Raw genomic sequence first — 12,425 nt, 5'->3', positions numbered from 1 at the left:
TCAGAGAAACTTGCTTGTGCATTTATTTTCAGTAGGCTGGATGGTTGTAGCGGTGTGTTTACAGCTCTCAATAAAAAAAAATGAGTTTGACAGCTGCAGCTCATCCAGACAGACACAAACAGGGTGGAGAACGCTCCACCTGAGCCTCCGTCTCTGCACTGGCTGCCCGCGTGTCGAAGGACCCACTTCAAAATCTGATCGTCTAATAAAGCTTTGAATGGTCGTGTTCCTGAATGCATCTCAGCTTTACCTGCAGAACATCCAGACCTCTGAGGTCCTCATGAAGAGATTCACTCAGAAAAAGCAGCTTTTCCTTCCCCACCTGAGAAACAAACATCCCGAACAACATTTGTTCAGACTTTCCAATAAACAATAGACTTTACTCCCTTTATTGTGTTTTTAAGCCTTTCTTTTTCACTTTGTTCTAATGTATTTATTGTCCTTCCCTGTAAAGCGCTGCGAGCTGCCTTGCGTCTGAATGGTGCTCTATAAATACACTCGCATTGCTCGTGGTAGTTCCAGGAAAAACTGGGATTCCACTCGATTTATGGTCGTGTTTAAAATGTAATCACAGTCCAGCAGCTGTTGAGGTATGCTGGAGGGGACAGAGGCAGTGGCCCAGGGGACCGGCGGCCATACGGAGTCACAAGGCTTCGGAGACGGTCTGGTTATTGTTATTTATTGGAGGTTTTATGAATGGTCTGTAGCGCGGTCCGTGCTGCTGACCGTGAAGCCGCAGCGCTCCCTTCCTGGCGAATAAACAGTGGGCCGCTGCTAATCGTCCCCGTGTCAGCCATGCGTAACGCCGTGTCGCAGCGGCCGTGCACGCCGGATGCCTTCCAGGTCTTTGTTTTGGAAAATGTGGCCGGGGTTGCCATAGAGCTGGTGTTTGATCTCTTGTAATTAACCGAGCGCGCTGATTGCACAACGCTTCTTCCCTGGCTCGTCTCCGTCAGCGGGGCCGGTCCTGGACATCTCATCAAACACCACATTAACCGCCGTTTATGCAGTCGCCTCCTCGCTGCGATCTGTCCTTACATGGCCCAGCGGGGATGAAAGGAAACACGGGAAGCGGAGGGGAGGCAGCGCAATAAGGATCATGTGAAGATTTAACCAAGCTGAGGTTTACGGTTTGAAATGGACTGTGAGCTCATGAGATGTGAAAACTCTGCTGCTGATTGCTCTGCTGACAGGACAATTTGTTTTACAGTAACAGCCATGCTTTTTTCATTCCTACAGCAGACAAATGTGATTTTTTTTTTGTGTGTGTAATCTTGCTGATATTCCTTCTTTGAATCAGGAACACAAACATGAGACACAATGACACAACATTCGATAAATATAGGTCATATTTTCCACTGCGCCCAGTTTTTCATGCTTCTTTTCTCCTCCTGTGGATTTGAACCTATTTAGATTTTTGCACTATGACACATATAGCTCACATATTGAATTACTTGCAGGGGAATTACCGGGGAATAAATGTCCCGTCGCCTGTCATCCCGTGTCCTCCTGTGAAAACCACCGACTTTCTGCACTTTCATACTGTGGAAGTTTCACGATGTGACGGCATCCCTCTGCAAATTTGTCCTTCCACTGTGTCCACGCAGCCTTGTTTGAAGTCAATTAGCCCTGCTCTCCCTCCCCGGAGGTGACAAATCCAGGGCTCACATGGCTCGTCAGGGCCGACCTTCACATGAGGGACGGAGCCGCCGCCGCTCGCATATGGCGAGGCCCCGGGGTGGGAAGCCGCCTATTCTGTCCAAGGACGGCAGCGCGTGAGGGTCAGCTCGCAATCTCTGAAGAGCACTTAGATAAAGCAACTTTCTCTTTTTGTCTTTTTTGGTTTGAACAGATAGTATTTTACTAGACTTCTGGTTTTTTTTTTTGTTGGGTTATAATAATGCGTGGGCTTCAAGGTGGAAGTGAAATAAAAAATAAAAAAAAAACATTGTTCACCGGCTGCTTTGGAAATACATGGTATGGTTTTCCTTTTTCCGATTAAAGTGAATATGTGAGAGCTATTTTTTTTTTCCTTTTTCTGTGAACAGAAACTACTGTGAATTTAATCGGATAATTATCTCCAGGGGATTTCCACTACTTCTGGACTTGCTCTTTGAACCTGCTCACAGGATGGTGCAATAACTCCACAGCGGGATTTATATCATAACCACGAGTAACGCTAGTACAGGGAACACAGACTAGAGAGACGTACAGGCCCCATGACTAGAGTCTGGACTTCCCCCAAAACTGCTGTGAAAGTAACTTCACTTTTTTCCTTTTTTTTTTTTTCTTTTTTTCCCCCCCTTTCTTACTTGGTAATCCACGGTGGATCACCGGGGGTATATCCCCTCAAGCAACAATCACAGCGGCTCACTGAGTCTGAAGACCGGGCATGAAATATGGAACAGCAGACCACCCATTATTAAGCTCCGCCGCCGCATGTAAGGAGCACCAGATTGTTACAAATGCATATTTTCAGGGTAGACGGCATTATGTTGAAAGCAACTCCTGTGATCAAAACCCGGAGTTGAGATTACGGGCCGTACGATTTCACAAGCTGTGGGAATCGGTGAGCGGGGGGATCCTAGTTAAACTGAGGTCTCCTTGTGTTACAGTTCAATAAAAGCAATAGGTGTGTGTGAGAAGGGCTGCCGCAGTAAAACAAGGTGTTTCCAATTTAGGGGGCAGTTAAGCTGATCTAAATGGAAAAAACAATCCTGTAATGCGGCCGATCGCCTCGGCTAGCCTTTCCAAACAGCGCTCGCTGCACTTTGTGTCTGCGTGTGTGAAGTTTTGATGTCCTGGCTGCTGCACGGTTGTGCAACATGCGGCCCATTTGCCCAAAGCAAATAGCAACGTTCTAAGAAAGAGGAAAGGGGAGGGAGTGGGGGGGGAGGCGTGTGCGCTGCGAAGGTTTTTCACGTTTTTTGTTTTGTTTTTTTTCTTTTTCTCACTATTTTCCACCAGTGTCATTTGCGTTCAATCAGCATGGGTTTGCACAATTTTCTGTTTCATTTGATGTTGAGCAACACTGCGATAACGATCACAAACAGTCGTGGTACTCCCTTGAAAAACACCTCCCTGAAATACGCTGGGGCACGGACATGAATCATGCGCACGGCCTTCTTAATAGCGTTTTAATCATAGTCCGAGATGACAGGCTACCAGCGGTTCCCGGGATATTTGAAAAGGTCATCTGGTTTACACAAAATGCCTCGCTAAATAGGTGTTGGCTCAACTTGTAAAAGCCTGTACGTCTGCTCGCATTCCTGCATAACCATAACCTCTGGAAGACACAGGTCGCTGGTGAAAGCCTCCGGGAGTCGACATGCAAAAGGAAAATGCTATTCGACACAGATATTCCACTGTGTGCGCACGAAGATGAAATCCACAGTTTAATAAGGAAAATCAAATATTTACACTAACAACAAGCGAGAGAACGACGAAAAACCCGGGATCAGCAAAGAAACACATCTATAAAAGGAACCATAAAGAAAGGGCAATAAATCTCAATAATTCGCCTCTCGATTGATTTATTCAAACCTGCAGTGAAAACTGACTCACCTACAGCAAACAGGGAAGAGGAACACCATGTCGAAAGACAAATATGACGAGTGATGCAACAGATGTTTCAGAAACAAGGTAACCCTGTCAACAATGAAGGATGCAATGTGTGTGTATTGTGTATGAAAGTGTTTGTTTGCCTCCGCGGAGGGGTAATATCCTCTGTGCCGTTCTGGTAAACCTCTGTTTACAGCCGGAGGGATTTTACCAGAAGGCTGTTGCCAGAGGAGGTGCTTTAGTGTTGGGAACGCCGGCCGGGCTCTGATTTCAGATCAGTTCTTCCACTCCCACCGCGAAAGGATTTTTTTTTTTTTTGTAAGCAAGCCGCCTTCGGATTAGTTCAACGATGACTTTATTTAAATAAGTTTGGCCTTGAGCCGCTGTAACCGAGTCCTTTTGGCCAATGGGGATTCTGTGTTTACTGACCACACACACACACACACACACACACACACACACACACACACACAAGCCAGCGCCTGGTACCAGGACCGCTTACAGTCTCCGGGCACACATATGTCAGCGCATTAGTCAGTGTACTTCCCCGTGCGATGACATACGGATGTCTGCTCCTCCCATAATCAGGATGTAAGTCGGTCATCTGTTCAGCGGCTCTCCTCTGCTCAGTCTAATGCCGCTGGAAAGTCATCCTGTTGAATTGTCGCATGTCGGTAATTATCGTCCTGCGGCGACAAATCCGGGCGGCTTCAGGAAAGAGAACGAGTTGCAGAAATGAGCAACGGTTGTTCTGCAGAATACGGCTTTGAAAACCTGCGAGAAAAGCTCCACTGCCGCTGGTTTTCAAGTGAGTTCCAGTTGTTTCATGTGCAATCAAACCAACAAATTCCTATTTGTACACATCTTTCAGTCTCATGTTAAAAAAAAAGAAAGGCTGAACCTGTTGAGCAGCATCATTGTTGAGTCATATGTTTTGTAACGGTGCGACGAAGAGGTGGGCGGTTTCTGATGTGTGCCTGCGTACGTGGCGTCTTTGCATTGTTTACCTTTCGCTCGCCGTCAATAAACTGCTCTCGCTTTTTATGATATGCTAATTGTTAGTAGCTTATCTCAGCCCCAAGGCTGGACTTCACACTGTCAATTATTCAACATATGATGCAGAATGTCTGGCGTTGGAACCCTGAAAACCCAAGGTCACATTTTAATTGGCTGTAGCGTTGCTCCGATACTCTCGTATTCCCAATAATGATGGGTTTCTGAGCTGAGCAAATTCCAAACCACCCATTTGTCACTTGAGTCATCGTGCCCTGTGCAAGCCTTTGTCTGCCAGCCTGATGCACGGCGTAACCCACAGACAGCGAGGCTTTTCAAAATGCAGCGAATTTGAAATGTAAAAATGTTCTCTTTTTCTTTTTTTTCTTTTTTTCTTTCTTTGTTTGTTTGATTAATGCCCCAGACCACACACTACAAGGGGAGGGCGGTGGAATTTTTCGCCTTAATAAGCATGTTTCAGGTCAAAACAGGCTGTGTTCCTTTCATACATATTCATGTCTCTGTCTGTGAAAACAGGCATGTCTGAATCATCATAGCCCATCACAAGGCGGCCGTGTGCGGATAGTTGCTTCAAAGCGAGCGTCATTTACTTCACATCATCAGAATCCGTGAAAATTACATTCATTATCTGACTGCGAGAAACATTTGGTTCTCCGAGGCTTCATTACACGCCCGTGTGAAATCTCTCCCTCGGTTCTTTCCCCCACATTTTCAAACAGATCTTTAAACTTTCGAGAGCAAAAGAGGCACATCTTTGTCCACAAAGCAAAATGAACACTCCCCCATGAATAAAACAGGTTTTAGTCATAACGCAGGCCTTTCAACAGCAAGAATAAATCCTATACTGCATGCAAATCAGACTTTTGACTTGTCTTTCCGTGTCAGGCCTTCTCCAGCGCGATCATAAACACTCCCGCTCGGACGTTAGATGGACAATCTGTTAATAATAACACTGGAAAACATGTTCGTCCTCTGAAATACAGATTCCATTGTCGCTCTGAGACATCTTATCTTGACAAACGTGTCATTGTAAACATTTTTTTGCGACAGCCCGAGACTATATTAGGTCTGGAATGCTGATCCTGCGTACAGCAGATGAGATGCTCCCAGAGAGCCGCTGCGCCGCGTTAAACAATAGATTATTTCAGCTGAACCGAACAGCGGAGTTCCTGCTGCAGCAGCCTCAAGACTCCCACTACTCCGTGCACACTGGCATGAGGAGGCGTCTCTCACAGTTACTGCTTTGTCTCTTTGTTACCTTAATCTCGGCTGTGTTTGGATGAATTGTCAGTGTATTAATAACAGGATTGCTCTTGTCAAACCTTTTCCTCTGTGGTTATTTGCAGGAGACTGCAGAGCATCGTGCGGCTCTCTAAATTTAAAAAGCCTTCATTTGTGTTGATATTACATTTGCTGGAAAAAACCTTGGATTGTTTTTTTTCCTGCAAGCACAGCAAGTGCAAAACAATTGAGAATAATTTTAATTGATTACTGGTGTGTTTTGTAGGGGAAAACATTCATTTTACACTTCACTACAATCAAACAAATAAAGGGATCTAAATCAAGATTTCTCAAGGCGCAGTTTTTATTGCATGGATGCCTCCTGATGTGAGACTCTACCTCTCCAAACAGCGTCAACTCAGCTAAAAATGACAACACCAGAGAGATGATGAAATGACAACTTTACCTCAACCGTGTCTATTTAGGAAGGAGATCAGACTTGTTTAACGTTTTCAGACTTCTTTTAACCTAATATGCAAGTTAGCAACAATAAAATCCCTATTTTTACCACAACTATCACCCCTTCTCACATTTAGCCAAGAATGGTGGTGTCGAACCAAAACAAACCGCAACGCTGGCCAATTATTCATCACGATTTCCTCTGTTTTCCCAGTTCCAGAAGTCTTATTTCATCTTGTCGGGACGCAGATTCACTTCTGTGGAGCAGAAATCTGTACTGCAGTGTTCAACAATAGATTTTTTTTTATTTCTTTGTAACGAACTGAAAGGTGCTAAAGACATAAATGGCTTTTGAAAAATGGTTGTTATTCAGTTGCTTGTTCTTCCTGAGTCTGCTGAGGTTTTTGTTTGTTTGTTTGTTTTCGGGCATTCCTGCTCCTCCAACATGAGGTGGTTATTTTGTGACTTTGATCAAGCTGTGTGTTCATCTATGCATTGCCAGTGATGGATGGATGGATGGATGGATGGATGGATGGATGGATGGATGGATCTCTGAAAGAAAGACGTATCGACCAGGAATTATTGCGATGAAATAAATGAATGAGGTCCCTGAGATCAGTTGAAAACTCGCCCTTAATTCCAGTTTCAAACTAAAATACACCTTAAATGCTTAATGGAAAGTCAATTAAACTAAAATCTAATTATATTTGGTGACTTATCGTCAGTATTTTTACTGCTCAGGCGCGTTCGGCCTCGACTCCCCTCTCGCCGCCATCGTGCCCTTCGTAACGCCACACCTCTCCTACGCCGCTGGGTGCGAAGACAGAAGCGTGGGTCTGATCTATGACCACTTGGAACATGTTCTCCACTACGGGTTCAAGGTTAGATTGTTTCATTACATCCCATCAATCATTCAGCGATTTAAACATCCCCTGAGCATAGCGTTTTTCCACATGCCCTTCACAGAGCGCGGCGACGGAAGGAGGAGACGGGGGAGAGAACAAAACCGTGAGGATGAGAGAAGACAGATGATAACCAGAGAAAGGGGAGAGAGAGAGACAGATGGAGGGAGGAAGCAAGAGACACCGAGCCAGAGTGAAATATCCTGACCGAGGAATATATGAGGATTTGTGGAGTATCCTGCTCTCCCAGTGAGAGGATTTGTTTGGGCTGGACAGGATACGGGGAGGGGGGGAAGGGGGGGGTTACATGTGGACGGATTCAACCCAATTACAGATCTCTCATCCCCATGTCTGCATCTGCCAGGGAGTCCTTTCCTCCAGGGACGGCCGTTTGCTAGAAATTCACAGTCGACGACAATTTATGTTTGTAAATTAAAGCCAAACATAACCCACAGTGTTTAATAACTATAAATCCTAAAGTTATCCATCTTGTATTCCCATGTTATCCCTGTCAGGGTCAGACAGAGAGCCAGTCCCAGCCGAGAGCGGGCATCAGACGCAGAACTGGAGTCAGGGTTGTGAAACGAAACCACAGCATCTGAAATAAAGGGAGAACATGCAGACTTCACACTGAAAGGCCCACAAGGCAATCAGAGCAGTGCTGTGAGGAGAGAGAGTTCACAGCTCCACCGCCATGGAAGCTCCTTTAAGAACGTTTAACTCGCACAACTAATTACTGTGATCTATACAAACAGGGATGAGAAGTCAGATCATCCAGCGACTTTCACAATCAATGTTATGATTACGTTGCTAAATTTGCTTCACATTTCCAGTTTTAAGTATAATATAACAACATCATAGAAACGATACCGATCTAATCAGTGGATCGATTCTTTTTCAATGATTTCAAACTAATAAAAATAAACACGCTGTATGTTAATCGATTCACCTGTCGTCACTGGGGAAAGAAACTGGCTAATTTATCAAAGAATTCAAGTCAAAAAGCTGCAGTTTTCATGAAGAAGCCATCACTGTGATGTCCCACATATCAAACTGAATGATGACAAAGTGACAGCTGTCACCTCCCCGAACAATCCCTAACAAAACACAAAGCCTCATGTTTATCAATCAGCCTCTTGTCAATCTAACCAGACTGTTAATGTAAGACTGCAAGACTGCACTCCCTAACTTTTCTCTTGCAAAGATTCATATTTACTTCAAAGGATTAAAAAAAAAAAAAAAAAAAAAAAAAAGAGTTAACCTGAAATCCTTTAAATAAAAGTATTTCCTGTTTTGCATTGATCTGGAGCTCCACTGGGTCACATGGCCGCGGTGCTCATGCAGCTGGAAGTGTATCTGAAGCAGGCTGCACGTGCCGCCGTAACAGCTTTCACCTAAAGAGAACATTTTCAACGCCTGGGCAGCCCCGGTGTGCTTTGACACGATCAGTCACATTCACTCACCCGCACACATTTAAACACACACTAATGGGAACGGCTGCTATGCGAGGCATCTGGGAGTAGCTCGAGGTTCAGCAGATTGAAAACCCAGGCCGGAGCTCCTGCTATTTGTCCTCTGCGTCAGGTAAACCGTAAATAAAATCATAACTGTCTGATTTCAGAAAGGATCCTTCTTGTTTAGCGGCTCACTTTACCAAAACAACACCACAGCTGTGAGAATTGGATGCTATTATATTAGTAAGGCCATAAAATGAGACACGCAGTAATCTGACATCAACCCTCCACGCAGCATTGTGAGGCCTTCATTTCAACGCAAAAAAAAAAAAAAAAAATTACTCCGAGCAATAAACTATAACAGCCACGATGTTGAGAGAACTTTATGATACAGTTTTAAGGCTATGTTCGGTTGCGCAGGACTGGACATGTCAAAAAAAACTTGTAAAACTTGAGAGAAAAACGGGTGAGTGAAGGTAAGAGGCGCGATCACGGTGGTCTCGTTTTACCATCCGCCTCATTCTTTCATCATGAGCGCCGCTGAGCAGGCGAGACAGTATTGCATTTCCTCTCTTGTACTTTTTACGTTCGGAGCACCTGGAAAATTATCGGGGTATGCGAATGCGCGATCTGCAGCGTCTCTATCTGTGTTATTGGTTTCTTCTCCTGGATCCGGCTGTTTCCAGTTACCTTTCAAACCGGTGAATAATATTTACTCCCGAAAATGAAGAGGATAACTTTTCCATCTCCGACAATGTTCCAGAAGCATCTGGCTTGTGTTAGAGGAGGTTCAGCGGAGAGTGTGTGTGTGTGTGTGTGTGTGTGTGTGTGTGTGTGTGTGTGTGTATTGCTAAAGCTATGGGGACATAAATCTGTTCACACAGCCACATTGTGGGGACACACCTCGAGGGGCAAAATGAAAGATCCTCCTAATGCGAGTCATTACATTGAAAGGTGACAACCTGTTTAAGGTCAGAATAGTTCATACTGGGTAAAAGATGCAGGCTGGATCCTGACTCTGTGTGTGTGTATGTGTGTGTGTGTGTTTCTGCTATTTGTCAGAATAGTTTGTGGCTTATGTGCTGCGATTCACTGCAGCGAACCTTCCCCCTGTGGGAGAACAGAGACAGCAAAACAATGCACTTTGTTAGAACTCCACACTACACACACACACACACACCTTTGTGTACATTTTCTACTTCCTCCTTTCTGATAAATGCATATAACCCGATTGCATGTAAAGAGGATTCAGCAGCGAAGCCCCCCCCCCCCCCCCCCCCCCCCCCCCCCCCCCCTTCATTAACACAGGGCTGCTCTGAGAGGTGTGTGTTCCTTGCTTGCTGCTCTGGGTAATAAGCCGGGGAGTTTCTCTCGGTCTGGCATCGCATTGAACAAACTAACCACACGGTTGGGCAAGCGGGACTCAAGACAGAGTTCAAAATAAACAGAAAGGTCAGTGGTTTCAGTGCACCTTTAACACTGATCCACATCCTGTTTTTTTTTTTAATTGTCTCCAGTGGTTAAATTGGTGTCTAGAAACTTTCGCTGCTCGGAGTGGAGCCGGCCAGAGTTTGATCAGGCGCTTTTTAAAGCCCTTGACAGATAATCATGTGCCGGAGCCACTTGCCAATTACAAGTGTGAATGTGAAGTGGTAAATTTAGCCTTGAGACTTTTAAATAGCTGAGAGATGAGTTTGGTGTTTGCGGGGAATATATATTTATGTGCTTTCTAGCTAAGAGAAATGATACCATTTTCACACCAATAATTCGTCCCTTTCACCACTTCCTCACAGGAATCCTCGGAGGTGTCGGTAAGAAGGAATCCAAAGTGTAAGAACGCGGCCATGCTAATGCAAAATCCAGCCATCACCTCTGAAAAGGTGACGGAGGCTCGAGGCCCACTTGTTTTTCTCAAAGTTTTAGCTTTAACCGTCTGCTGAGAAGAAGCTCGGTGTTTGCTGCTCAAACAAAAGAAAAAGTATCGATCATCTGCTCAAACACAAATAACTCCGGGCAAGGAAGTGAAGAGACTCGTTTGCCAAGAAGCCAGAATATCATTCGGCGAACAATGAAACACTTCTCGCTGTAAAGAAGAAGTGTGTGTTCGCTTCCGCTGTGGAAATGCTCAGAATTATGATATTGCAGCAGCGTTAAAAGCTGTGGAGATGCGCCGAAAATCAGACAGCGTGATGAATGACAGCAAACCGTGGAAACCTTCAGCTGCACTAAGGCGTGCAATTAGCAATAACAGATAAAGCTGGCTCATTTGGAAGGAGTTCTCACATTCTTAAACTATATAAACTGTCGGTAGCCGTCTTCCCCAGAGCTTCAGGAGCTGCGACGGCGGTGAGGCGATCCCTGAAGAGAGCCGCTCCGCTCTCCCCGCCGCCTCCTTTCCTCTCAACGCTGGCATCGAGAAAATCTTCACCCCGTATTTCCAGGCAAGCCTCCATGCAGGTTTTCAGCCGCTCTCTCAGATGCACGGCCAGGCGCGGTAAAGAATAATAACATGTCAAAGAGGCTCACGACGCCGCAGACCACAGAAAGTGGAACACGCCCGAGGCTGGAAAAACACTGCAAGATTTCTCGCAGTTCTCTTGAATTTATTAAGTGCCAAAACCGCTGCCTACTGCTCAGGATCAGAGGACGACACGAGGGGGGGAAAATTCACCGGCAGGATTCCTGTTGACCTTGTTATGCTGCGAGTTAAACTCCGAGGGGGAAAGTTTTACAGTCTGCGGTGCCATTTAGTGAGGATTCTCAGAAATTCACACCTTTCACTCTTGTCAAATACTTTTAGAAGGCAGGAAAACTAAGAACTACAGCGGTGAAGTGATTCAATTTATTTTTTTTAAAACCAGTTTAGTCCTTCAATGTGACCGACCTCTTTTGGAAAAAAGGTTTAACAGAATCCAAACATGCATGCTTAACAACAAAACTTTGCCAAATTAGTTTGTTTCCAGGCTACCCATAAACAGTACAACCTTATCAAAAAGTCTGGTGTGTCGTCAGCTTATTCCTCACTAACTGTGACTCTGATTTCACCTGCTCCTCCCACATGTCAGCCTCACGCCCATCCCAAGCATCGGTGATTCACCTTTAAAAGCCTTTGATTTGCCTCCTGCTGTTGCTGTTATGCAGATCTTGACATGACAACGGGAGCCGAACATTCAGTTAGAGGGTCAGGAAACAGAAAGGAAACTTGATTAGTGTAAATAACCATGCTGGATACCAAAGCTTGACCCAGTTACTCTTATTATACATCAAAAGCATCATAGAGAACTAAAATGTCATTTTGCATGAACTTCCTTGCTCAGGATAACCAGCTGCTTGTCCCATCCTCGACCCAGAATGACTTATTCTGCAGAAATGCTGGTTTTAATTGTGAAATCAATAGACGCATTTGTCACCGAGCCCTAAACTGACATGAGAACAGCAATGTGGTTTCTTTGTTCCATTCAAAAAAAAAAAAAAAAAAAAAGCATCCAAAGGCCAAGTCGCGTCCTGTTTTCTTCCCGTGGGTTTTAGCTTACTTTGTAATCTGCAGAAACAACTTTCCCCAGGCTTTCACAAATAATTTGTTCCATTTGTTTTACTACTGCACAACCTGGATTTAAAAAGACCGGATCAGCCTAACCCCATCAGAATTCCCCCGGCGGGAAAATGACATAACACCAAACACCGAGGGAGAATCAACGCTAAACACTGAGTCACAACCTGGTAAGTTGCCTAACACCTCGGCCCTGCCTCAAACGAGCAGGGCTCCTCTTCAGCCCGTCCAGACACAAATAGCACATTTCTGTCCTGATTCCCG

This window comes from Salarias fasciatus, chromosome 22 (genome assembly GCF_902148845.1).
Source record: "Salarias fasciatus chromosome 22, fSalaFa1.1, whole genome shotgun sequence".
In the NCBI taxonomy this organism is placed as follows: domain Eukaryota; kingdom Metazoa; phylum Chordata; class Actinopteri; order Blenniiformes; family Blenniidae; genus Salarias; species Salarias fasciatus.
This window is presented reverse-complemented; position numbering follows the sequence as displayed.